Source organism: Perognathus longimembris, chromosome 10 (assembly GCF_023159225.1).
Source record: "Perognathus longimembris pacificus isolate PPM17 chromosome 10, ASM2315922v1, whole genome shotgun sequence".
NCBI lineage: Eukaryota > Metazoa > Chordata > Mammalia > Rodentia > Heteromyidae > Perognathus > Perognathus longimembris.
In genome coordinates this window covers 14,843,041-14,869,127 of record NC_063170.1, presented here as the reverse complement: position 1 = coordinate 14,869,127, position 26,087 = coordinate 14,843,041, and the positions used below count along the sequence as shown (strand labels likewise).

At 44.6% G+C, this 26,087-nt stretch overlaps 1 protein-coding gene across 2 annotated transcripts in view; it reads right to left on the bottom strand.

The window, feature by feature from the left end:
• Positions 1 to 13,428, bottom strand: part of Cdh11 (cadherin 11) — a 134,465-nt gene extending 121,037 nt beyond the window's left edge. For both annotated transcript variants that reach the window (XM_048355434.1, XM_048355433.1), the window contains exon 1: positions 13,239 to 13,428. The gene's annotated coding sequence lies outside the window, so the exon portion shown is untranslated. The remainder of the gene's footprint in view (positions 1 to 13,238) is intronic.
• Between the last annotated feature and the right edge of the window lie 12,659 nt (positions 13,429 to 26,087).

The window sequence follows — 26,087 nt, the reverse complement described above, 5'->3', positions numbered from 1 at the left end:
GCCTAACACTGGGAAAGGTTGTCTATCCTTAAGCTTGGTGTCTACCTTTTATAAATGAAGATTATTTCAACTTCTACCTCACTGAGCTTGCCTGGAAGATGGATTAAGATAATTCATGGAAAGTGCTGAGTGCAGAATATGCATAGAGTGTCTGCTCAGGATACCTCAGATCTCAGAGGGCCAGTAGCCTGAGCCTGGCTTTATCATCATTATCATGATCTTTTTCCCAGCTTGTCTTCTTAGCTGTTTTGCCTCTTTCTATGAGTTTCTCTTAGTGCTGGGCCAAAATGCACTTAAACATTGAGTCCAGCAACTCTCCTGTCCCATGCCCCGAAAAGGCTTGCTAGGAGCTCCCCTGAATTGGATATTCAAGGAAATGGCTCCACAAAGGTTTCTAAGATTGTACCCTGCTATCATTCTGTGTGCATCTGTGCTGCTTAGGCAGAACAATCTGTGCGTTTGCACCCCGCCTCACTCCTTCTCCTCAATGCTGAATCACAAGGGTCAGAAAGCACCAAGCACCCTGCCAAGTGATTTGTAGACAAAGGCTTGAGAGCCACACTCTTTTAGAGCTGGACAGGACCCAAAAGGCCACTTTACAGATGAGGAAACTGAGGGTAATTGGCTTGCCCAAGGCCACAGGGCTATTTATCACCGAAGCCTTCCATGCACCACTGGTCTGCCCAGAGGAGGGAGGGAACCCACAGAGCAGACTATTAGGGAAAATTTGTCAGCAATTGGCTGCAAACTTGCTGACAGGTGATCTTTCTCCATTCGTGAGGAATGGGCTTGAAGCTCTGCACCCAATAAGAAAGGGACAAAAGGCATGTTTCTCTGGAAGTGAAAATCGGTTACCCTTCTGGCTTGTGACACAGGGCACAATGAAGGTAGGGGTGATGAGAAAAGGGAAACTGAAATGATTCCTTGTGATTTGGCCCATCCTTCACCCCTTAGAAGTAGCATCTCAGGCTATATTCGGCTCTTACTATACTCCCAAATGCTGAGATTTTGCTGAAGCTGAAGATTCTCTACCATGTTTGCAGTAAGAGCCAAAGAGAACTAAACACAAGAATCACCAGTGCATGACTTGTCTAGCTCTAAGTGCTATGGCGCAATATTTTTCGTTCTGAGATAATAGTGACAAGTCATTCATATAGTGCCTTTTTAGGCTCCCAAAGCTAATAGTGAAAATGAGGACTGTATCTTCTAACACAATTGAGCTCACGCCAAACAGAATACAGTAAGGCAGCTCAAGACAGAATCTCTCATTGCTACTGGGATATTTTGGGAGCCAAGCATTAATGAATGAGAATAGTTTGTAAAAACGGAACCTTAGTATTCAACTTACAGAACCTCAGTGTTTAACATAGCTTTAGAGTTCCAATATAATCCTGTTACTATTGTCAATGAAATATATGTTTCACACCTTTAAATATATGCTGTAATAAATGTACCCAGGGAAATTAACTGCTGGTATTCTTTTGGCGACCTTACCACAATCTCGACCTTGATACATTGAGTCAGACTTCAGCAGTTGCTTGGATTTATGTGCAGGGAGACCAGAATGCAGTGATGCACAGTATTGAAATCTATGGCTCCGAGGCCTTGTGTAGTTTAGTGACAAGTGGGTCAACTCTGGGCAAGGAACCAGATCAGGAACTCACCACCATCCCACCAATCAAAGCCCTCGTATTATTCTATTACCATACCCATTAGTTTAGGAAGACTCAGGAGTTCTGAAACACTAATCTTACTCTGCAGCCTAGCCTACACTTCTGGGAGAGATGATTCCTTTCCAAAGTGGGCAAAAACGGGTGTCCCGGGGTACTGTGGAACTAACTCCCAAAGAACTTGTTCTACTTGTGTATTCCTGCTGCTCACACTCATCCAGCTGCATGCACTGAGACCTTTCACCTGCCTGCCCAATATGCTGAACCAACATAGAGGCCACCACACTGCTAAGGGAGTAGAATATGGCTCAGGGCTACTGAAGCTGAGCCATGAATTAGGGCCACTTGTCCATTCTTATGAAAAGGCCTCTTGCATATTTCAATGCCTGGAGGGTCTGTGTATTCCATCTTAGATGCTTCTTGCACTAGATAAGACTCCATGGAGGGGTTCCACAAACAGGTACCACCGTTCTTTCTAAGAAACCATTTTTCTACCTGTCTGTAATGTTGTCTTCTATATCCAGCCCTGAAAGTAACCCCTTGACCACTGAGCTACATCAAGAGGCTTCTAGCCAGGTCCTGATGGGCCTGCCCAATTGTGGCTACACTGAATTGACTGATATCTAGTGAAGACACCTGCTTCACCCTCGCATCCTATAGATGGTCACCCGTCTATTCATCTTTGAGGAGGACTCAAGAGACAGGTACTTCAGGCCTGTGTGGTGGATCCCATTCTTACTCACAAGTTGTGTGTGGAGATCTGTGCTTCTTTAGGTGAAGCAGTAGAAGCAGAACTTGAGTAGCACAATTGTTACAGAAAGCCTGGAGAAGCAGGCTTAGAAAACCATCAGGAACCTGAGGAGGCTGAGCCCTGAGAATCACAGGTCAAATCCCACCATGACATCAGGGCTGTCCCTGCCAAACACACGTGACTACTGCCTACCTTACCACACCTGCCGACCCTGGGAATCGGGGACTTCTATCATCATTGCCGTAATGCCCAGAATGAGTTCTCCAGAAAAAAATTGTGAATGACTGTGTGTGTGCATGAATACAAATTTAATACCCTGAGAAGTTGGGCCTGATATCCTGTCTTGCAGAGAAATGAATGAAACAACCATCTATTTTCATTTGTTTGCTAGTGTATTTGTTTACTTACCTATTTAAGTTTACCTATTTATTTACTATCTATTTATCAACTGAGGGTTGAACTCCAAGCCTTCTGTTTGTTAGTACTCTACTCATGAGCCATGCCCTAGGCTCATTTTGCTTTAGTTACTTTTCAGATAGGGTCTCAAGTTTTTGCCCAGTGTAAGGTTTGGATTTCCATTCTCCTGTCAGTGATCTCTTGAGTGGCTACTTTTGTAAATCTCTGAGTAGAAAGAAAACTTTTTTTTTTCTTTCCAGGGGATTATTTCATAAACACGTATGGTAATTCTCATGTCATACAATCAAATACATGAAAAATAAAAAGAATGCACTATGTGGAATTGATATCATGCAGAATGGTATCTTCCAAGGTATTGAATCACTAAATCAAAGCCCTATATGATGAAACAAGTCACTGCCTCTACTTGTACCTGGATATTTTATTGATGCCACCTTGTTATGCTTTTGCCAAGCATGGATAAACCTGAGTTTACCAAGCCTGAGTAAACCAATGCTAAAAATGAGGTTGGAAGGAATAACAGATATTTTAGATAACAGAATAAAGATTTAAAATTTAGAATGTTGTAGTGTACCAGATCAGTGGACTGAACCTAACAATATGAATATAACAGAAAAGAAAACAGTGACAGCAGCTCTAGTATATTCTCTATCTCAAGAATCCTTACATACTAATATAATTAATATCATTTACTATCAGTTATACTATAATTAAATATGGATATTATCTCCAGTACAGCATAGCAACTGAGAAAGAGATAGAGATTCATCCAGCTGGTAAGTGCTATGGCCACAGTGTACAGCAGGGTAGCCTGACTTGAGAGCCTATGCTACCAGCAAGGTACCTCATCATGTCTTATGTGCATGGGGACAGGTGAGAGAGAATGTGACTTAACAGCAGCACATAAGGAAAAACAAATAAACAAATAAATGGTGGTGCATAAGTCTGCATAAGTCCTCTGGGTGATGTGGCTGGCAATAAAAGTTAATGTAATGTAGCCCCGGGCTGCAATAAAAGAAGTGTATAGGAGGTAGTTGATAATCTAGAGGCTAGAAGCCTAGATTTCTGTCTTCAGCCCTTTCCTATGAAGTAGGCAGGAGGAAATGTGTGTGCTGGGGGGGGGGGGTATACACCTGTATAGTGCCTCAGTCTAACATACAGGAGTGGAATTCTATGATTTCTGTCCCAGATCATCTTTGATCACTGAACTGGATGTGGCCTGTCTTCCCTGTAGCCCAGTGGATTTACACTTCATTTGTAACATCACTGTGTGCAACCTGCAAAGTTCCAGTCTTGTCAACAAGACCTACGGTTATTTGCGCAGTTGATGTCATCAGTTCACTGAAGAAAAGTTCCTGAATCTTCATTTCCTCTCTGCATCCAAGACATTTCCTAAAGGACAAGGGGATTGGTTCAAGGTGACTTTCAAACAAAATCCTTCCAGCAGACTCTGAAGGCATCCAATGGGCCAGGGAAAGGGCACTGCTATAGTCTGGATCGTGTCATCTCCGCTAAAGCTAGGTCTACAGTGGGGTGTTAAAGGGTGGAGATTGTGGTTTCCGGTCTCTTTCTCTTGCCTTTCTCTACTTCCTGGTGATAGAGTGAGAAATTCCTCTCTATCACACACTGCCCCCATCACATGCCACCTCATCATAGGTTCAAAGCAAATTAAAAGCATTCATCTGGGAACCCAGAGAAATTTTTTATACTTGACAAATTCAATATTTCAGGTATTTTTTTGTCCCTATGGAAAGCTGCCTGTCATACACATCTTCTCAGTCTGTCCTGCGTAGAAACTTAGAAAGGTAGATGCTGAAAAGATGACTATAAAGTAGGTCAGCTCTGAACTCTAGGATCAAATGGCACATTTTGCAGCAAGCTATCAAATGGCATAGCAAATAACAGTCCACTGACAGTGGACTTCCAAGCAAGGTATTTGTGAAAGGTCTCATAAAGAGATCTCACAACTTAACTTGTTAGCAAGGTTATGTACAATATATATATATAAGTATATCTAGACGGAATTCTAGACATCTAGATAGACAGATAGATGGATAGATAGAACGATGACAGATATGTCTATATCTATAATATATAGATATATCGGTACATGTTTATATATATACATGTTTACATACGTTCATGTATATGTATATATCTACATATATATGCATGATCTAATGAATTTAAAATAATTATATCATGGATACATATGCTAAAATTGCTTTCATATTAAATGCACTCTCTCACACACACACACACACACAAACACATAGACATACACTTTTTGCTTAGAGACTGTGAAATGTGATTGGGTTAAAAGCCAAGAAAGTGCATCACTTATGTGTCATCTATCTCTGGAGGATAATGTGGCCTTGGATAAGTCCTAGCTCTTCCCCAGACGTCTGAGCCTTTATCTCCTCATGATAGTTGACCGGAAAGGCTGATGACTCAAGAAATGATTTCATGTACCTGAGTCCTGAGAGTTCAACTTGATAAAACCATGTCCTCAGCTCTAATTGCAGGAAGTGGCACGTCCAATCAGTCATAAGGATGGCATAGACTATGAGAAGGAAGCTCATTTAACATGTCATTGGTTATAGGGAACAATGACAGGATAGAGTGGAAGCAAATGAGAGAGACAAGGATAGCCCAAGGCCTGGGCATTGTATCTCATCAGGCTGGCTGAAGCAGTGAACGATGGGAGTATTCTAACCCTGTATGCAAGATTTGATGTTAGGGTTTGGATCCTATCTTGTTCAGTTACCATCTGTAGGTAAGTGAGAAAGTCTATGTTTACCTCGTATATGATGCTGGTCAGGAATGTAGGTGAAGCTCTGTGGGAGAGCTCTGGCCACGAGCAAGAACACCAAGTGAAAGTGCAAGAATAGATATACACACACCACCACCCCCACCACCACCACCAAAGATACCAATCATAATCTTCCTAGTTCAACCTTTAGTTTCAATCACTAATACATCCTATATAACTGTAGGGCTACTCAGGAGGTGGAGAAAAGGTATTGGGAGACCAAATGTGATTCAGTTATATTTTTTCCCTAAGTTACCACAGAAGTAAGTCACCAGTTCAGGGAACTTTAGCTCCTCCTTCCCCCAATGGAACATTTGGATGAGCAGAGCTAATGAATCACCCATTCACTTCCCAGTTTCTCTGAGAGGTAGCTAGCAGGAAGGCATCGAGGCTTTTAAGATGCTGTAAGTTTACTGACAAAAAGAAAACTTGCTGAGAAGAGGAATGGAGAGGTCTCAGAAGCTCCCTTTTATGAGACTCGGTGTAAGGGGTTTGGGGTGGAGCAGTCAGCTCTTCTGTCCTGCCATTTCGCCCATAAGAACTAGGGAGGCCCATGCAGGTGACATCCATCCATCCACAACAGGGTGGGCACTTTCTGAGCCTCAGGACACACCCTTCTAGGATTAGACAAGGATCCTCAATCCCTGGCCAGTCACTTACCCCCTCTGTAACAGAGAGAACAGTACTGCATTCTTGCACTGTAACAGAGGGAATAAGCTCCTGAATACCACACCCACACATAGTAGGACCTCCTCCTTTTTCCAAGCAAACCCAGGCAGATATTCCTGTTCACTTCTGGGCACAGACAGGGAGGAACAGGGGCCTGGGGCAGGAGCAGGTACCACAAGCAGGCCACAGATGGGAAGCAGCAGGGCAACCTGGAAGACAGGGAGGCCTTGGAAAGGCCCAGCCTGGCTGCGACAGTGGGTGTGAAAACAGTCAGAAAACCATTCAGGGTGTTGAGAGCATGAGGCTCCTGTGAGTTTTGATAACAGAAGGCCAGAGCACAATGCATTTGCCTGGGTGTGTGGAGAACAGAACCATGAGAGAAGCCAAAGGCATCATCTCCAACTGCTGTCCCTTCCTCAGTTAATATTGCCACTTCTCACACCTCTTGAAATCCCAAACTACCTTTACCTGGAAAAATAAACAGGAATGGTCTTTGAAAATTTGAAACAGTTTAGTAAGAGGCAGTTATCTTTTAAGCTAGTTACTCTGGAACCGTCATGAGGCTCCCTCCTCTTACACCTGTAGTGGATATTCCACGCACATGCGTAGCCAGCTTTCCCAGTCAGCTATGACGTTAGGGTAACTTCCAACAGTACCCCATATGTGATGTGAACAGAGGGAAAACATGCAGAAGCAGGAAGGAAACACTCTCCAAAAGCAATAATTATCTTAAAATCTAAAACCCCAACTACCCCTTGACTACTGGAAACTGCAGAGGGACGGAGACATCACTTCAACTCAGCAAACCATTCATAAAATAAAATAAAAGGCAGGCACCAGAATGGTTCATCATTAAAGGAAATGTTCATAGTAGGACTTGGGGTCTGATCACCACCATTAGTGAATGAAACTGAATCCCAGGTTTAGTTCAGAGACAGAGCATTTGTTGTGAGCATGAGCTATCATTGGACTCAGTTTTTATTTTACTTTTATAATAACCAGAGGACACAGATATCCTCTGAGGTCGACTTTCACAGAGGAGGTCTCTTGAGTCTCTGAGAAGCCGTGTCCTATGTTTGAAAGCAAAGGAGCTGGAATTCAGAAGCCTTGAACAGCAGGACAGAGCCGGACACACAGCTGCATGAACTCTCAGTCCTCAAAATAAATAATAGGTAATGTTACATTTTTAACAAGATCGGGGGGAAAAAAATAATTCTGCAGACTCCATCCCTAGGCCCCATTTCTGGGCCTCTTCTTTGCAGTTAGCCACCATGTTTAAACAATAGCCCAAGCATCGGGGATGATGGAAACCAGGCTGAATTTTCCAAGATGCATTTATGAATAAAATATTCCCAATTATCTACAGGGGCACTGAGTAGCCTATAGTATGATACCTTGTGCCAACCCCTGCTTCAAGCTCATTCTTCAAAAGAAGGTAGCATTGGTAGTGAGCTTGTGAAAATCATTCGAACACACAGGACTACATCAGGAGACTTTCTGACAAATGGAAGGTTGGAAATTAGTAGACAAAGAAAGGCCTGGAATAATCAGGACACTTTTGGATAAAACTGTGCTGTCCCAATGATGAGGAGGAGGAGGAAGAGGATGATGATGCTTGGAGAAAGCTGTTCGTAGCAGTTTTCCGGACTTGGCATTCCAAATCCCCTACATGAGGATATTGAGAGACAGAGATAAAAAGAGACAGAGACCTGGAATTGGTGAACCTTGAGAAATATCATGAAGTTTCTCTCATACTCTGGCTTTTCTTCCCCCTTTTCCCCTCTCCTCTATGTCACACCTCTATCTCATTTAATGTTGTGCTTAAGCACAGGCTAGACCTATGTATGAACTATGAGAATGCTATACTTTATCTCAATGATATAGTCCAGAAAACTGTCAGCTGTCTGATTAAAGCAAATATCAACAGTGTGAATTTTTCTGTAGCATTTGTATTTTAAAATTGCTTTCTTTTTTTTAAGTTAAATAAACTGCTCTGTGGTAAGTGAGCATTGGTTTACAAAACACTTTGTCTTACTTTCCACTGAGTGGCTTAATACTCCTTCCCATAATCCATTTACATTGATCCTTTCCACATCAACTGTCTATGCATTCCAGCACAGCTCTGAGCTACAAAGAACTCCACTGCTAAACCACTAGGGAGGCAACTGCACTCCGTTTAAAAGAAAAAAAAAGTATCCACTTATGACAGTACTTATTTTAATAGAGCTTCCTCTTAATTATAATATAGCATTAGTTTTCCCTTTCATTCTTTTGGACTTTCATAATGACACTATCACATAGTAACAAATATAAATCTGTGCGGCCTGAAATACCCAGTTTAATCATAAGCTGCAATTTCCATATCACTGAGAAATCAAATGATTAAACACCAATGCATGAGGACAAATGCCGAATGAAATTTTACTCTCGACTGAAGTTGGATTTTAGATAACCATATCAAGAACGATGTAAAGGCAGTCATAAAACACACATTGAGATTCTATATCAAGACGTGAATATAGGTCCCTCCACTACGCTTTTTAAATTCCAAGTTAGAAATGTCTTGCAGGTATCTTCCAATGCTCTCGAAAGAACAGGCAAAGACATAAAAGCCGTCTATTAATTCACTTCTTTATTCACCTGGTTCCCCCTTGGAGTCAGCAGTGAAGCGCTTCCTGACAGAAAATAAAAATCCATAAAATCCTCCCAGTTTACAGCTTCAGAGCAAACGAACCCTATTCACCCTGCATCCCAGCCCCTCCCATGGCACTGGCTTCAATCTCAAGTTACAAGATTTCCCAACTTTCTAGCAAAGTCTAAGTTGGAGAAGAAAAGGCTGCGGTCAAGGAAAATCCACCCACTGGAAAGATGCTCAATCCAGACAAACTGCTGGAGCCTGGAGCCGGAGCCTGAGCCACAACTAGAATGAATCCCTCCCCTCCCCAGAGATCCAGACTAGGCTGGTGGTAACAAAACGGCTTTTCATGGTGCCCTCAAAAGCAGATGGGCCCCATGCAAAGTTGGAGAAGGACATCATTGCCCTCTAGTGGCCACAAGAGCAATCTTCCGAGAAGGAGTCCATTTCCAGAGAATCACAAGGCATTCAATGTCAGGGTAAAAATGATAGCAGCACGATGTTTAACTATCCTCCTCAAGTGCTGGCCTTTCTTGTTCACAGAGCAGTCTACTGATGACTATCACAGTCACTCCAGACAGAACAACTCATATATCCCACTGGGGTACTAGGATGTATCCTTTATCCTGCTTTATTGTCTGGATTTCCATTTTATTTTGAATTTTTCCTTTGAACAAACCTGTTGAGGGTTTTCCTCTCCATTGAGTTAAACCACAAATTTATATAGGCCAAATATCTTTATGCATTCCAGAGGCATTACTTTGAGTTGGAAATAAAGAATGGAAGTTCTTGTTTGGCTAACACTTCTCCAACAACGAACCCATTTTGTGAGGGAGAAATTCATCCCACATATATTTCAATCCTGCAAATTATAGACTAAATCATACACAGTGCTCAAAATTTCTAGGGGGAAAATGTGGGGATTTGTAGTCATTCTCCAAATCTGATGGTTGCAAAGAAATGATTCCTACCTACTTTTCAATTCCATATAACAGTGTTGTATTAATCAGAATTATTTTATAATCGGTTAGGGCAATGATTCAAGTGACAAATTTTCTATATTGAAGATAAACTCATAAAGTTATTATGCTCCAAGAACTTCTTCCTGTATTTGAAAATTAAAATCAGAGGTGGCAGGTCTGCTTTCAATGGTCCTGGTTTAAAAGTAAGTTTGAATATAGCCGATCATAGTTTATGTGAACTGCCAGTTTCCTAAGCTGCTAGTGTTCGTAGGCAAAGCTCCAAGGCACATGAAGCTCCTGGGAGAGCAGAGCTGGCATTGTAAATCAGGCCATGAGGTCAAAGTCATGGTGTTTCCCATATGAAGGTCCCCAAACTAGACTCCTGACAAAAGCAGCCATGTAATTCTATTCAAAGTGAAAGAAAAACCATGAGTTATGAAGACATGGGCATTAAAAGAGCATGAAATTGAAATGTAGTCTCCTCCCCCCCCACCCCCCACCCCAAATCATGACATGGCCGTCCAACTCTTCCTATCTCCTCAAAGCACAAACAAGCAATCAAACATACACATGCGAAACCATCACCGCAGAAGAGAAATAAGAGTTCTGGGTTATAACAGAAAGAGAAAGAAAAAGAATAGGGCTTTGACTTGAGCAGAGAAAGTCAAATTAACAAAAGATTGCATCTTAATTGAAAATAGAATTTAGGTTTCTAGCAATTTTACTGTCTACTGTTCTGATAAGAATGTTGAGCATAATGAAAGTTCTGAAGAGCTATCAAGATGGCCCACTGCTTCCATTAAACCTACTTGAAAAGCCTAATCCCCCCCCCCCAGATGCAATAAAACCAGTTGGAATAAATCTGCATTCCTGAATGCATTTGTTCTGCTGCATTTGTTCCACTCCCCTCCCCCAGGGGTGGGGCCAGCGATTTCTTGTTTTCTTCTTCTTCTTTTCTAAACATTTCCAAATAAACTGGAAATGTGCACACTGGGAACGAACAACTCAGATAATGGCAGTAATTATTATCTATCCCAATAAAGGATGACTGCAAAATGTATTTGATGAGTTCATTTGCAAGGTTCCCCTAAAAGCAAGATGTAAAGCTTTAGTCTCACTCAAGCAAAAGTTTGTTCGCCTCCAGACGCCTTCCACGCTCTTCTGGAAAACTATTCACATTCCTTTGTACTAAGGCAGGATTTCAGTCTTGCAGGAGGATAGAATTCCAGGGCCTACTGGCCAAGTCTAAAACTGGGAATCAGTGCATCAGTTTAAGGCACTTAACACGACTGTAGCTCCCCGGTGTCCCCAGCTTTTAGTCATCACTGTGACCCTTTGCTTTGTAACTTTTATTCCTTTGTTCTTCTAGAACACTGCCGGGCTCCCTAAAGCTGAGATTCAGTAACTACTTTCTGGTACCTCTGTCTGTACCTCCTTGGTCCTCCTCTTTTGTTGTTGTTCTTTGGTTGATTGGTTGGTTGGCTTTGTTTTTGTAGGAATCATAATTCCAAGATTAATTAAAAGAAGGTCAGTCCCTTCTCTTTTCCTCTCTCATTTTTTACAAGGCTCTAGCGTTCATGGCCCAGCCTGGCCGACATGCTGACGTGAAGCTAAAGAATCCTCGCTCCTGAGAATACATCTGCACACACACACACACACACACACACACACACACACACACACACACACACACACACACACACACACACACACACACACACACACACACACACATGGGAAACCCAGACACTCCCGGAAAACCATCGATGCCTGCCTGCTGCGAGACAGAGTGGTAAAGGAATTGATCCATCCTCTCACACCAGATTAATTATCGTTGCATCTCTGTGATTAAACCGAAAACTTACGCCCTGGCTGATATTGAACCCATAGCAAAGATCAGAAGAAACAGGAGAAGGCGTGTAAGCCATCGGAACACTTTAGGAGGAAAACTGAAGGGATGACTTTAGGCGAAGCTAGACCTCCGGGCTCAGGGTTTCAGGAACAGCCCTCCCGCCCTCTCCCCCACACCTCCACCCCTACCCCTTAGGGACGACCCGCCGTCGTGCAAGAAACGACACTAGTAAATAATTAAAAGATGCAGTGTCTTCGTAGCAGTACGATGGCCCGCGAAATTCCTGCGGCATGATGAGCAAAAGCAACAGGGTTTCCACCAACATCTAGAAAATCTTTCATCCGCGCGAGACAGGCGCGCAAAGCCCTGGCGAAATCGGGGCCTTGGCAAGCAAAGAGATTCGAAAGCTGGACCCCGCGAGCCCCCAGACCCCACTTTCTGAAGGGACTCTAGGCTTCCCAACGCCAGGCCGCCCCTCGCAAAGCTCCTCCTGGCTGGGCGCGAGGGAATCGGGCGCTCCCCGCCCCGCTGACCCCAGGATGCCGGGGTGTCTCAGCTCTTCCTACCTCGCGGCTCGCTTGCGGGGGACGAAGGGCCCCGGAGCTGGTGCGGCTGGGCGCGCGCTCCGAGAGGAGGCAGCGGGCTTCGGGGAAAGGATTGGTTCGCAAAGTTAACGTGGATCCTGGGCAGGCTTCACCAAACCCCAAGCCAGGGACAAGCCCTGAGTCTGAGTACCTCTCAGATCTCCCGCTGAGCTGCCGGGAGACTTGGGTTTGGGGGTGCCGGAGCGCTCCGCAGCCGTCAAGAGCCGCAGTGAGCGGACCCAATCCCACGCTTAGCAGACAGAGTGCGGGGGAAATCGCCGCTCCCGGCCCTGCTCCTTCCTTTTCACGGGGCTTCCCGGGGCAATCTCCACCGCGGTGACTGAGCCCCTGGGGAGCATTCTGCAGTGCTGGTGGCGGGCACCGGGGAGGAACCCCGCAGCGAGCGAGAGTGTCGCGGCATTCAAAAGGAGGCGCAGCGCGGGCGGGCGGGCGGGCGCAGCGCGGGGGGCGACTTTCCCCAGAGGCAGGACCGGGAGCCGGCTGCGTGCCCGACAGCCGGGCACAGCTCTGCAGTCTCTTGCTCCAGCCCAGTGCAACTCCCCGGGTGCCGGGGTCTCCACCGCGCGCACCCCAGGAAAAGGCCAGAGGTGGGGAAGAGTACAGGAGCGCACATCTGGCGCCGATGCCCCCTGAGCTGCCCGCACACCCACAGCTGGCTCTCTCTCTCTCTCTCTCTCTCTCTCTCTCTCTCTCTCTCTCTCCTGATTTTTTACAAACAAGTCTTTTACCATCACCCCGTTTTCCAGCTTGCATTCCTGACCCCCCCACCCCCACCTCCCAAGTCCGTCTCTTGCAAAGGAAATCCCCCCACACACCACTACCACTCCAAGAAGAGAGAAAGGAAGGGACTGGCGGAGCGCCTCACCTGGGGCCCTTGCGGGTGGACGCGACCTCCGGGCCCGCGGTCCCTGGCGCAGGGCGAGCGCAGCGGTGCCAGCCCCGGCCCCAGTCCGGGTCCCATTCACAAGTCGGCGGCGGCTACGAGCGGCCCCCGCGGCATCCGTTCCCCGGCCGGCGACGCTCCCTTCGGCTGGCGGCGGCCGCGGAATGAGCCGCCGAGCGCGCTAGTGGCAGGAATGAGAAATCGGGGGGGGGGGGGGGGAGGAGGTGGCAGGCGGGCGGGAGGGCGGCGGGGGGGGGGAGGAGGAGGAGAAAGATGGGGAGGAGGAGGGGAGGGAGGACGCCGCTGGGAGGGGAGGAAAGGGCGGGGAAGCGGAGCGGAGCCCAGGCTGCCGGAGCAGGGCCAGGCAGAGACTGCGGGGGCCGGCCCGGTCCGCGCTCCACCCCGCCCCCTCCGGGGTCCCAACGGTGCCAACCTCTGGGTCGGCGGCGCGTCCCTCCCGCCCCAGGTCCAGGCGCTCCGACTCCCGAGGGGCTCCGACTGACACTACAGCGACTGAAGTTGGGCTCCTGGGACGCACAGCCAATCAGGGAGGGCCGCGGAGGGAAGCTGGAGGGAGATCCAGACCCCCCCCCCAACCCCACCCCCCAACTCCTCCTCCCCACCCCCCCACCCCCCCTATCCGCTCCAGCTGGTCAGGCTGGGTCTTCGCCTGGCCGGCTGGATGGTGGGTTGGAGAAGGGCATCTCTGAAGCGGGGGAGACAAGCGGGAATTCGGGAGCTCATCTGATTCTTTCCCACTCTACTACCCACCCACCGAAAAATCCGTCCACGTCTCCGGCGCCGGCCCAGCCCCCTCCCTTCACCTCCAAACCCCCAGCCCTTGCCAACTCCGCTAGCGGCGCTAATGGAGGAGCCGCGGGGAAGGGGGCTTCAGACTTGGGGAGATCTGCCCGCGTTCCCGTCGCCCCAAACACACAAACGCCCCGGAGAAGACGCTGGGGGCTCCTCGCCCGGGGCGGCCCCTCCCCAAAGGGAGACCCCGAGTTCTAGCTCCAGCCTGCTGCTGGGGCTCCCCTCCCCCGGGAAATGTCACTTGTTGCCACCCTCGTCGCTAGCCACAGAGCTGCCCAGACCCGCGGAGACTGCGATTCTCCCGGGAGGGCCTAAGGAGTGAAGTGCTGGCGACCTCCACAGAGTCTCCCGCGTGTGTACCCCACTCCCGGAGGACCCGCCCCGAGCCCCGAGCCCGATCTGGCCCGGCCTTGCGAAGTGTCTGGGAGAAAGGGGCTGGCTGGTCGCTTCTTGGGAGTCGCACGAACGGCTGGGTAGGGTGCTGGTGCGTGCGATCGAGCGAGAGCACCGATGCCCACGTGGAGACCCCGGGCAGGGACAAGTTTCCAGGGTGGGGCGGGTGGGTGGCGACGAGGTGGAGAGATGGTGAAGGCGCTAGCTGGTAAAGCGTGCCAAGCCACCACCGGGAGGGAACCGAAGAGAAGCGGTGGCAGACCTTGGAGAGAGGGGAGGTTAAGAGCGAAGGGAAAGCGGGGAGCCAGGTGCAGGCACTCCGGGAAAGGGTAGTGGGTGTGGGGGTCATGCAAAGTTACAAGGAAAAGAGGCCCCCAAAGGAAGAGGAAACCTGGCGTAAGCACGCCTGGAGGAGGGATTCGAGTTCCTGGAGCCTAGAGGAGAGCCAACCCCACCCTCCAGTTCTTGGCCACCAGCCTTGGGGGGTCTCTGAGGGCACCAAGCTTCTCGGGAATCAAGGAGAGAGACCAACAGGGGTGCCGGTGAGGCTATCAGAGTATTTGCCTTTCACTTGTGTTTTTCCGGGGGCTCCTCGGGATCCCTGTAGCTCTGGGGGAGAGGGGGTATGTCTCTGAGCCCCTTTTCCCCTGGGTGCCTTGCCCTGAATGGACGCGCCTGTCACGCTGGCTGTAGATTTTGGCCTTTAAATTGCCCATCCTTCTTCTGGGAGAGGAGGGCGCTAAGTTCCCAGCTATCCACTTCCTTTATTCCTCCGTGTCTCTCCACACCAACTGTTGTCTAAGATTGCTAAGCCTCTATATTGCCAATCCCTCTCTCATCGCCTGGACGCAGGCTCTGTTGGGGCGGTCGGTGGGGCCGAATGCTTCTCTAGAGACTGTTTATACTGCCATTCACTTTTCTATCTGCTTCTTTTGGTTCTGGACATGGCTTTTTCCCCTGCCAGTCCTTTTAGCAGTTATCTTTTCGAGGGTCACTGAGACCTACCCTATAGTGTAAAACTTTGGATCTCCAAAGTCATCGACAAAAAGTCTCTGCGCCCACGGAGCACAGCAATTCAATGCGGTGCTCAGGTCTCCATGTTCCCCCTTCAGTGAAGTTACAACCCTAACAGGAGGAAAGAGGAATTTTCACTGTCTCCCAGAGATAATGCCAATTCTGTTTGTTCTTGTATTAGCTACAAATTATTGCTGGGGTTATTCCATCCTTGACACATGGGCATAAAGGGAATTTGGAGCTCTTCTCAATCTCATCGCAAGTTACCAAGATGCTTAGGTGCTGAGATACCTAAGAAATCTCCTGACCCACAGGGAAAGTCTCTTTGACTCCATTGTGGAGGCCGCCTAAGGATGCATCTGGTGGCATGTGATCTGACACTAACCTTCTGCTTTCTGGTCAGAATTCATTAAATGGCAACCGTTGTTTTGCAGGTCATCCATTTCAGGAATGGTAGCGTCAGCCAGTTTTAAAAAGAAAGTTCAAGATTGCTTAGTAGGTTTCAACGGACTTGGGGCATTGTCAGACAAAGTTACTTGTGTCGTAGTGATGGCTAGAATTCTATGGCTAGAATTCTTCTCAAGAGAACAGAAAACATAGGTATTACACAAAGACAGACATGAGAATGTTTGTAAAAGCCTGTTTAGTCACTAATGGAAAGCAATCCAAATACCCATCATTGATGGTTGCATAGACAGAAGTTGGTGGGTTGGCTGATGGAATATTATTTAGCAATAGAAAAGGAAGCAATACTGATGCCATTATACCATGAATGGCCTTACAAAACAGAGCCAGAAATCCAGATGCAAAACTACCTATTGAGGAAATCTGTTAACAAGAAATATCTACAAGAAGCCAAAAACAAAGACAGTAAGCAAACCACTGGTGGCTTGGGTCTCAAGGTATAAATAGGATTAGACTAACAGATGGGGTGAGATGGAACTTTCTGTTGGGTAATGCAAATTTTCTAAGACCGGTGAGCAGTGATGGGTGTACAAGTGTAAAAATGTGCTTTAAAAATCCATGAATTGTAATTTTTTAAAGGGTGATTTATACTTTATCCTCAGAATTTCTATGACCTGTAGCTAAGCCCCCAAGGGGAAACCATTTTGTGCAAGGTGGTTTTAGAGAATACACACACACACACACACACACATATAAATATGTGTGTAAACACATATATACATACATAAGGAAGAAAAAGCGTAGTTCTTATGAAGAGATAACCATTTTTCTATTCAGCAAGTCCTATTTTGGCAACTGTATTGGAGAGTTTTATAAGTGTTAAAGCAAGTTAATTTCCCCCTTTCACTCTTCTAAGTGATTAATTCCTGGGAACTAGAGTTAGGCATTCCAGTTCGTGACATTTTAAACACACCTACACATAGAGACAGTACAAAGTGCACATTTCAGAGGAGATTTTTTTTATGACTATGTTAGGATCTGTCTTAGAAATCCATATCGAGCTCTTAGTTGGAGTATTGTATGATTACAGTTTAGATTTAAAAGAGAAAAGAGACCAGAAAGAAGAGGAGAGAGAGACAAAGAGAGGAGAGAGGAGAGGAAGGGTAGGAGGGAGGGAAAGAGGGAGGGAAAGAGGGAGGGTGAGCACCCACTGACAGCTTAAAAGGAAAAGATTCAGTTCAGCCAGGCAGCTGGAAGTTTAGGTGTTTATCATAGATCCCCTGATCTTTCCTTTGCCTTGTTCTTCAAGGGGAAAAGCCAGGGTTCATGGCTATTCCTCAGCCAGGATGAAACAGCCCCCTCTACTTCCTGCCAGTTCTAATCCAGACAGATATGAGACCCAAGTGAGCCTTTTTCTTGTCTTTGTCCTGTCTGTCCACAGGCACACGCGAGCCTGATAATTTCCTGTCTGTCTGTTCCCTCATCAAAGGCATCAGGCTCTTGTCTCTTTGATGCATCTTGCCTCAGACTCTGAAGACAGCCAGGCCCTGCTGAGGTGGTTTCTGGTCCTCACTTAGAAGCTGCAGGCTCCCAGGCCTTCTCCAAACTTCCTGTTCAGGCGAGGGAAGGAGGGGAGGGGGGATTCTTTTGGTAAATAGTGTAGAAAGTAAGGCAACATCCAAGCAGGGAATGCGTTTTCTCCAGTGGCAACAGACTCCAGCCTTCTGTTCTCAAAGCACAGGAGCAGCAGTGTGAATCAATCAAGAGGGGACTTGAGGCCCTGAACCACACTCTGGAGGCGACTTCCACAGAAGGCAAGGAGAAGACCACAAAGCCTTTGATCTTTGTCTGATTCCCTGCTGGGCTACTGACTGGCTGCAGGAATTAGGCAATACCTTTTCTCCATGTGCAATTTCCAATCTTGAGTTGAGATTGTTACAATAATTCCGTATATTCACATGCCTGAATTTATTGCTCAATAAATGCAAGCTATTTATTACTATGTATTAAGAATGAGATCTGATGATTATCACACCTTAAATTGTTTAAGCAAAAGAGGAGTTGTGTTCTACTTGTGAAAAGTAATAGTAATATTATAATTTAAGAATTATTATAAGATTGATCTTATCTTCCATGTGGTTAATAATAAAGCTTTTGGGCAAAAAATTTATGACCACTCAAAATATTGCCATACTCTAAGGCTCATTTGAAGTCATATTAGAATTAGATGTGCCCACCTGAGATTGGGATCATGGCCTCTGTGAAATGTAAACTCATCCAATGGCATTGAGTAAATCATTCATTTTCTCCAAGCCTCAGCTTCTGCTACTTTCAATGAGAGCTTATTCAAGATGAGCTCTGAGGAAGATACTTCTAGAAATGAAACTTTGGAATGCAATCTTACTCTTTTTTAAATCAAAGTAGAGGGTGACGGAGGGTGAATGTGGTCAAAATCCCTTATGTACTTGGGTATAAAAAAAAAAAACAACATAGAAGCTTGCTGAGCTTGTTCTGGGCAAGTGGGTGATATGGAGAGATGAAGGGTTCAATCTTATCAAAATATACTGTATGCATATGTGGGCATGAAAAGCTGTACTCCCTTTCTTTCCTACTAATGAATGCTAAGAAATAATGTTTTATTAAAAGAGCACCTCTGTGATGTGATTAGCCTTTTCCTCCACTTAGAAGCAATCAGCCAATCATATCAGACTCAACCCTGACCCCAGGCAGCTCATCTTTGAGATTAGACCCTTTCCAAATCGATCAGGACTAATTTCTTCTTTTCCCTCACCCATTCTGTAAGCTCAACCAAGGTCAAGGCTGCTACCTTTATGATGTCTGCATCCCCAGCATCTAACTCAGTGTTTGAGGCATCAAACAAAGAAATTTGGAGGGGTTTTTTTATATGAACAAATACATATTTTTGAGTCAACCAAACCAGTAGTTTGGTCAAATACCACCACACTCATGTCATGTTTTGAATGATTTCAGCCCCCAGTCACCGCAAACAACCTGTATTTAGTCTGCTATATCTGTGAATTGATTGGGGTTACGTGGCAACTCAAATTGTCTTCCTTTATTTCTCAGCTTTCTTCTGGAACGACCCATGGGCATAAGATCACAGTTATAAAGACTGCCCAAGAAATCAGGCAGAAACAGACACAGTCCCTTGAATCCTGAGGCACAGAACTGCAAACACAGTCTTTTGACTTATTCTTTTGTCCAAAGCATGTCACAAAACCATGATGGAAAGTTAAAGATGGGACATTGCAATCTAATTTCAGAGTATAGGGGAGGGGAGAAGCTTCAGAGTTGAATAGAAAAGGTTGCCAGTGCTTAGTAGAACAAAGTTTACAAAAATAAAAATTGTATCATTTCACAAAAAGAAATTCTCATCATCCCTCCATTCTTCATCCCCCTGGGCTTTCACATCCCATAATCATGAATACAGTTCTCTAGAACATAAGAGGTGGGGTGGAGGGGGGGGTGTTGCAGAAGACAATTCAATCTCCTACCTCATCACTGTAACTCTGTTCTTCCTTTTCATTGAAGTTCAGAATGGAAAGAGAGAAGGAAAACAGAAATAATAACGTGGTAATAATCTCCAGTAGCTTTTATTCAGCCTGTTTCATATTCCAGAGGCATTTATATATAAAACTGACAATCCTCAAAGCATTCCTTCAAAGTATGCACCGTTCTTCTTATTTTACCAACAACAAGAGAATTGAATAGAGGAAAACTACAGGCTTGGCTCATTTTAATACATTTGGGAAGCCACAGATCTGGGATTCTAACCTCAGCATCTTTCCATTCCTAAGGTGTTGCCCTATCCTGCCTTGTAGGGAAGAGGTTCATGCAATTGATTCTGGTTGTGTGGAGAGAGGAAAGCAAAAAGATCCTTCTTTCTTATACACCCCAGGCACAAAGCATCTACCAGATCCTTAGACCCAATGCCTGAGTGCATAGTAGGTTCGTGATAAATTTCATTGAGTAGAAGAGCAAAGGATGTCAAGAAGGGAGGAAGAGAAGGAAGAAAGGGCAGAAGATGAAAGAGGGTAAGAGAGGGAGACAGAGGAGATAAGGAAGAAGACACAGGCATGTTGACAGAAATCCATCTATTTCCAGACTCATGGACTCCTTGACCTTAGAGGTACCCAGAACAACTTCACATTCACCTCTTTAAAGAGTCCAGAGAGTGCAACGTGAGCTCGTCCTTGCCTCCTTCTCTGTCTTCTTGATCTTTTAAGACCCATTTACTATTTGCTATTGTACAAACACAAATTCACTCCACATTCAAGACCCTCGCATTAACTGTTCCCTCTGTCTAAAACACTCTCTAAATTCTTCTCAGGGCTTCACTTCACGTATGGAATGAGAATTTCCCTGGATTTCTCAGCAGCAGAAGCAACCAGTCAACACTCCAATCCCCCTTTGACCATCATTTTCTGTCCCTCTAATTAGGGACATTCATTCTTCTTCAGATTACTTTGTATCTGGAAAATTGTATTTCATATTTTCATACTTACTTATTGGTCATCTTACAAGCTTCAGAAGGGCAAAATACATTCTCTCTTGTTCACTTCTGTAACTTGCCCATCTAACAGTGCTAGGCATATGGTAGGCATTCAGTAAATATTTGTAGAGTGAATACATGAATAGTAAATACATGAATAATGCTAGTTGAATGAATGGGTCCCCAAATCTAAAAGCAGATGGATCATCTGCTTGAATCTAAACGTGCTGCGAGTGTCCCTTGTTTACAAAGTGAAATTAATGATGCCAATTATTCACATTACAGAAATGATTCTTCGATTCACCAAAGGTTTCCTTAGGAAGCTGGTTAAAATAGCTACCTCCTTTCATGCTTTTAAAAATATAATCCAATTTACAAAATGATGGTATACAGACAACTTTCCTAGAGCATATGAATTTCCTAAAATGAAGTATACAGGTATGCATAATAACAATTCTGCTGCTGCTTTTTGATTTCCGTTTGTTTGCTGTATGGACTGAGAGATTGGCTTATTGAAATACCTCACAGAAGGCTATTTCAATGTTCCTATGTGCATACATTTACATCCTTTTTAAAAAGTGAATAGAAGAAGCATTTAAATGTGTTTGCTCTCCAGGAGACCCATTCGAAATGTATTCAAGATTGGGAGCCGCTTGCTTTGCAAATCATCCGCAGTTTAGACAACAGGATTTCAGAGAGCTGCGTGTTCCAATTTCTGTGACCTTTAACAGTCACTACTGGCAAGGCGAAAGCAGAAATCATCTTTATCCAATGCAAAAAAAAAAAAAGCTTTTTTAAGAAATTGTCCATCTCTTAAGCATCCAGCTTAAGAGTTGAACTTGTTTAGGATAGGCTGCATTTCCATGCTTTATCTAGTTGCATGTATTTGTCCTTACTTTCCTGTCTCTCTGGTGGTTTAAGGGCTAAAATGGAGTCTCTTTATTACACAAAGTGGGTCAAATCCAGTGAATGTTTGTATGTATGTGGTGGCTCAAGAACTCTCACCTAGGAAACAATATTTCAGATAAGTCTTTTTCTCTGCTTGGTGGGCATATTAGTTCTGATACTGTCTATATGGTGAAAATTTCTGAGCTATGAGTAACATTATGAGGGACAAGGTAACAAACAGTACAAGAAATGTATCCAATGCCTAACGTATGAAACTGTAACCTCTCTGTACATCAGTTTTATAATAAAAACTTTAAAAAAAAAGAAGAATAACAATTTTTATAGTGTGTGTGTGTGTGTGTGTGTGTGTGTGTGTGTGTGTGTGCTGGGAATTGAATCCAGGGCCTCAGCAAAGCTAGGCAAGCACTGTTCCATTGAGCTAGCTATCCCCTAAACCATGAGTAACACTTTTAATAGTGCTTCAATGAATACCTCAGTACATTCTTTACTACAACAAGTCCATTTTAATAGTGAGAATGGAAAAGCGTAGAAAATTAAACATACTCCCTAAAGTCACACAAACAAACAGGTCTTACAGTGGGAGTTGTTTGTAGGCCTCCTTTAACTTCAACTTTGAGAATCTACAGATTCTATCCTTAATAGACTGAGAGGATATGTGTGTGTATGTGTATGTTTATGTATATGTATGTGTGTATCTACAGAGACAGACAATTGGGAGCCTTATAAGATAAGAAAAGAATCACAAGGGGTTAGCCAATGGGATGAGCAGTTATTGAATGATTTGCTGTCATTCTTTAGTTGCTGCTGGTGTTTTTGTTTTTGTTTTGCCAGTCCTGGGGCTTGAAGTCAGGGCCCAGCACTGTCCCTGAGTTTCTTTTTGCTCAAGGCTAGCACTCTACCACTTGAGCTACAGCAACATTTCCGGCTTGTTCTATGTATGTGGTGCTGAGGAATAGAACCTATTGCTTTATGTATACAAGGCAAGCACTCTACCTCCAGGCCATATTCCCAGCCAAAAAAGAACTTCTTACAGAGATAATTGATCTGGTGTTTAAAGCAGGTATGATCCGGTTGCATGTGTTGATAGAGGACTCTAGGGTAAGGGTGGATGAGAGCTGGAATGGATGCAGGAAGGCTGGTTCACTTAACTAAGAAAGGGCCTCTGCTTAGGCTAAAGAGCAATGACAATGGAGAACAAGTCCTGAGTGCCTTTTGGAAATGGAATTCGGACTGGTTGCAGCAGGAAGGAGAGAAGGGTGTCAAGGATTATTTCCACGGTGACATATTCAAGCAATTGTTAGATATGGCTATGTATCATCAAGTCTGGAGCATAGCCAGGGATGTGCATTTGGGGGAATGGTTCCCAGACCTGCTGCATTATGACCTTTGGGGGCACTCAGATGCTCTCCTCTCCTTGTGTGTCAAGAAGGCAGTTTCCTGGTATTTCATAAGTTAAACATACAAAGCTCATGTCTGATGCAAAAGATAGCGGTTCTGGAGTTGGGACTTTCTATTTCTCTTTTTTAGAGTATTCCTTCTCATCTATAATGAGGAAGTTCACCCAAAAGGCTTGGCATATACCAGTTTTCCTCTAAAAGTCTGTGATTACTGATTGCAAGTATCTCAGGGATGATTTGTTTTAGAACTATAACTGAAGGATAGGCTTCTATTGATTATATGTTCACTGGGACCTCATCCCCACACAGCTAAAGGAGAATGAGGAACAGGAATAATGAGCAGAACACGCATAGGTATTCAGTTCACCCCAGAGCTCAGTGAGGAGGTCAGCAGAAGTTCTTAAAATGGCTATACAGGCCATTTGTCACTGACTTGTTGCTTTTCACAACACTCAAAGATGACCATCTGCTCTCTTTCTTACCTAAAATCTCTACGCCATCACTGATGGCTTGCTTCTTCCTGTGTTCTTCTCAGCAGAAGTATCAAAATTCCAGGTCAAAGGGCAAGCGCTTGCAAATAGAGCTGCCCAAGTTTGAGCCCGTTATTATGCTTCCTTCTTGCTGAATTGAGCTCAGGGACCACACACACACACACACACATACACACACACACACACACACACACACACACACGATCTTTTTCCTTGCCTAAGAGAGTCTTGTTTATAATTTGATCTTTCTACAGAGTACTGTTCCCTACGGCATAGGTTTGGATCCATCTCTCTGCGAAAGATGTCTAGAGGCCAATAATTATTGCTTTTTTACTGCTGTATTTCAAATGCACAGGCGTATGGTAGATATTCAATAATTGTTTGGTAACCTTTACTGTCAAAAATATATTGGAAGAAGGAATCCTGGAAGAGGAATAAAGAAGGATGAAAATCACATATGTCATGCTAGCTTCCTCAAGAAGGATTCTGGTATAGCATAGAAAGGGAACGTAGAATAAAAGAAGAATGCATTAACTGACCCAAATTGGATTACTCCCACTCCACTATGTGCCATCGTCATCATTTAGTCTTTAGAACAAGCAATCCTTGATTGACTACAAAATGTTTACCAAGAGAAGCAAAGTTTGCCATGTGTATTTACAGTCTGAACTGCTCTGCTCCTTTAGCTTTGCTTATATCAACCCACGAAAGAGGGGACTGCATCCAGGCTGATTTCTTCAAATCAGATGAATCACAGAAGCAAACATTGGAAGATGTGCTACAAAATAATCAATCATCAGATAAAACTGTTTGGGATGCAGCAGATGTAGATAATGAAGTAAGACTACTTTTAACTCACTCAAAGTTTGCATATCTGCAATAGATTCTGATAGAAAAACAATTAGCCAGATCCTTGCTTCAAAGGAAGTAGGATGTAGAAGATTGCCAGAAACAGCAGTCAATCTTCTGCTTATCCTGGTCCCAAGCCCTCATGCCAAACAGCCGGTCACTGCCTTTTCATGACATCTTTGACTTTCCCCTTGGTTAACAACGTGAATTCTAGAACACTTTGGTTCTATTTGGTCAATGTCTCTCTTCAGTATCATGCCATAAATAGTCGTAGTAGCCAAGAAGTAGTGCTCTCTGATAATAGAGGTAGCCTTCCCTCACATCTGTGCTGGGCTTCATCACACCCCCCCAATGCTCATAAAAGCAGTGAGTGCGAACTGCAAAGCTGCAAGTTCAAGCACACACCTTGCAGAGCCCGCATATCGATCCATACCTCTCTTATTCTACTATTCCCTTATATGTCTCAAATGTAAACTGAGAAGTGTGTAAGTCGAGTGAGGTAACTTTCCTGAAAAAATAGAGTTCACATTATCTCTTTCCTGAAGCCAAATGCACAGAAGTTCATTAAACCCTGCCTGTCCTGGGCCTGTACACACTGTGACCCCGCCCCCCATCCTGCTGAAAGCTACCTTCCTCCTTGTCCTCTGGCCAGTTCCAAACTGTTCTTCAAAGACTCCATCCTCATGTGTTGTATCCTCCATAACTATTTTCCTGCTATTCCTTGCCTTTTCCTCCCTTTCCACTAGTGAGGACTTAGAATCCTTCCTTTATGTTTTGTGTACCCTGTACTTGACCTGTTCTTTTCCTTATTTTTTCCTGTCCTAAGGTTGTCATATTTTAAGGATAAGAGGCCTCAATTTTATATATTGCTATCCCCATAACCTATCTGAGCATCAGGAAAATGGACTGTATCTGTGTTTCTGAGCATCCAATGATTGTATTTATTTAGTGTTTATAGTGGCCAGGTATAATGCTAAGCAGTTTGCATATAAATTCACTCAATTTTCATAGCCTCCACAGGAAGGTGAACTACTGACAAGATCTTGTGTTTCTGGGAGACAGAGACTGAGACAGAGACAGAGACAGAGACAGAGAAATAAATATGCATATCTAAGTTATGTGTCCAAATACATACATGCATACATACATACATATAACACAGTTCTGGATATTTTATAGAAGTCGACAATTAATAAGTTTCCCACTTAGCCTGATACGCTGATAAATACACAATGTCCATTCAAGGTGATTTTATGCCCTCTATGCTCTGCCATGTTCTGTGACGAATTTTCAGTCCTGGGATTATATTGACGTTCAAGATCTGGAAGATTCCAGAATGTGGGTCACATTGAGAAGCCATGTGGCGATGTACCATTTGGAGAGCCAAGATGCTGTGGGGGTATATGATCACTATGTTCAAATATCTAACCAGCTGTCATGGAGAAGAGTGATTAGATTCATTTTGCTTGGCCTGGGGGGCGGGGTGTACCAAACTGGGACTAATAGATGGAGGCTCTGCGAGAGAGCTCTCAGGCTAAGGGAGGAAGTCTGGTAAGAAAAGTCCCCACTGCTAAGTTCTGTGCTCCTGAGAATACGCAAACTCAGACTTCATGTCCATTGAATTGATACTGTCCTATTTCACAAGCGATATCTGCTCTGTGTAAGAGATGACATTACAGGACCACCATGGTCTTATAAAGGTATATACATTTTCCCCCCAGTCCTGGGGCTTGAACTCAGTGCCTGGGCACTGTCCCTGAACTTCTTTTGCTCAAGGCTAGCACTTTACCACTTGAGCCACCACTTCTAGCTTTTTTCTGTTTATGTAGTACTGAGGACTTGAACCCAGGAGTTCATGCATGCTAGGTAAGCACTCTAACAAATCTAGTGAGAGTATCAAGGACTTGAAGTTTTTTTTTCTTTTCCTACTAATGTTAAAATTACTATGCCTATCACTATTGCTATGACTATAGTTGTGATTAATAGTCACATAATAGGCAATATTTGCAGAGTAGCTACTGTGTCTAGGTACATGCTATACATTCTG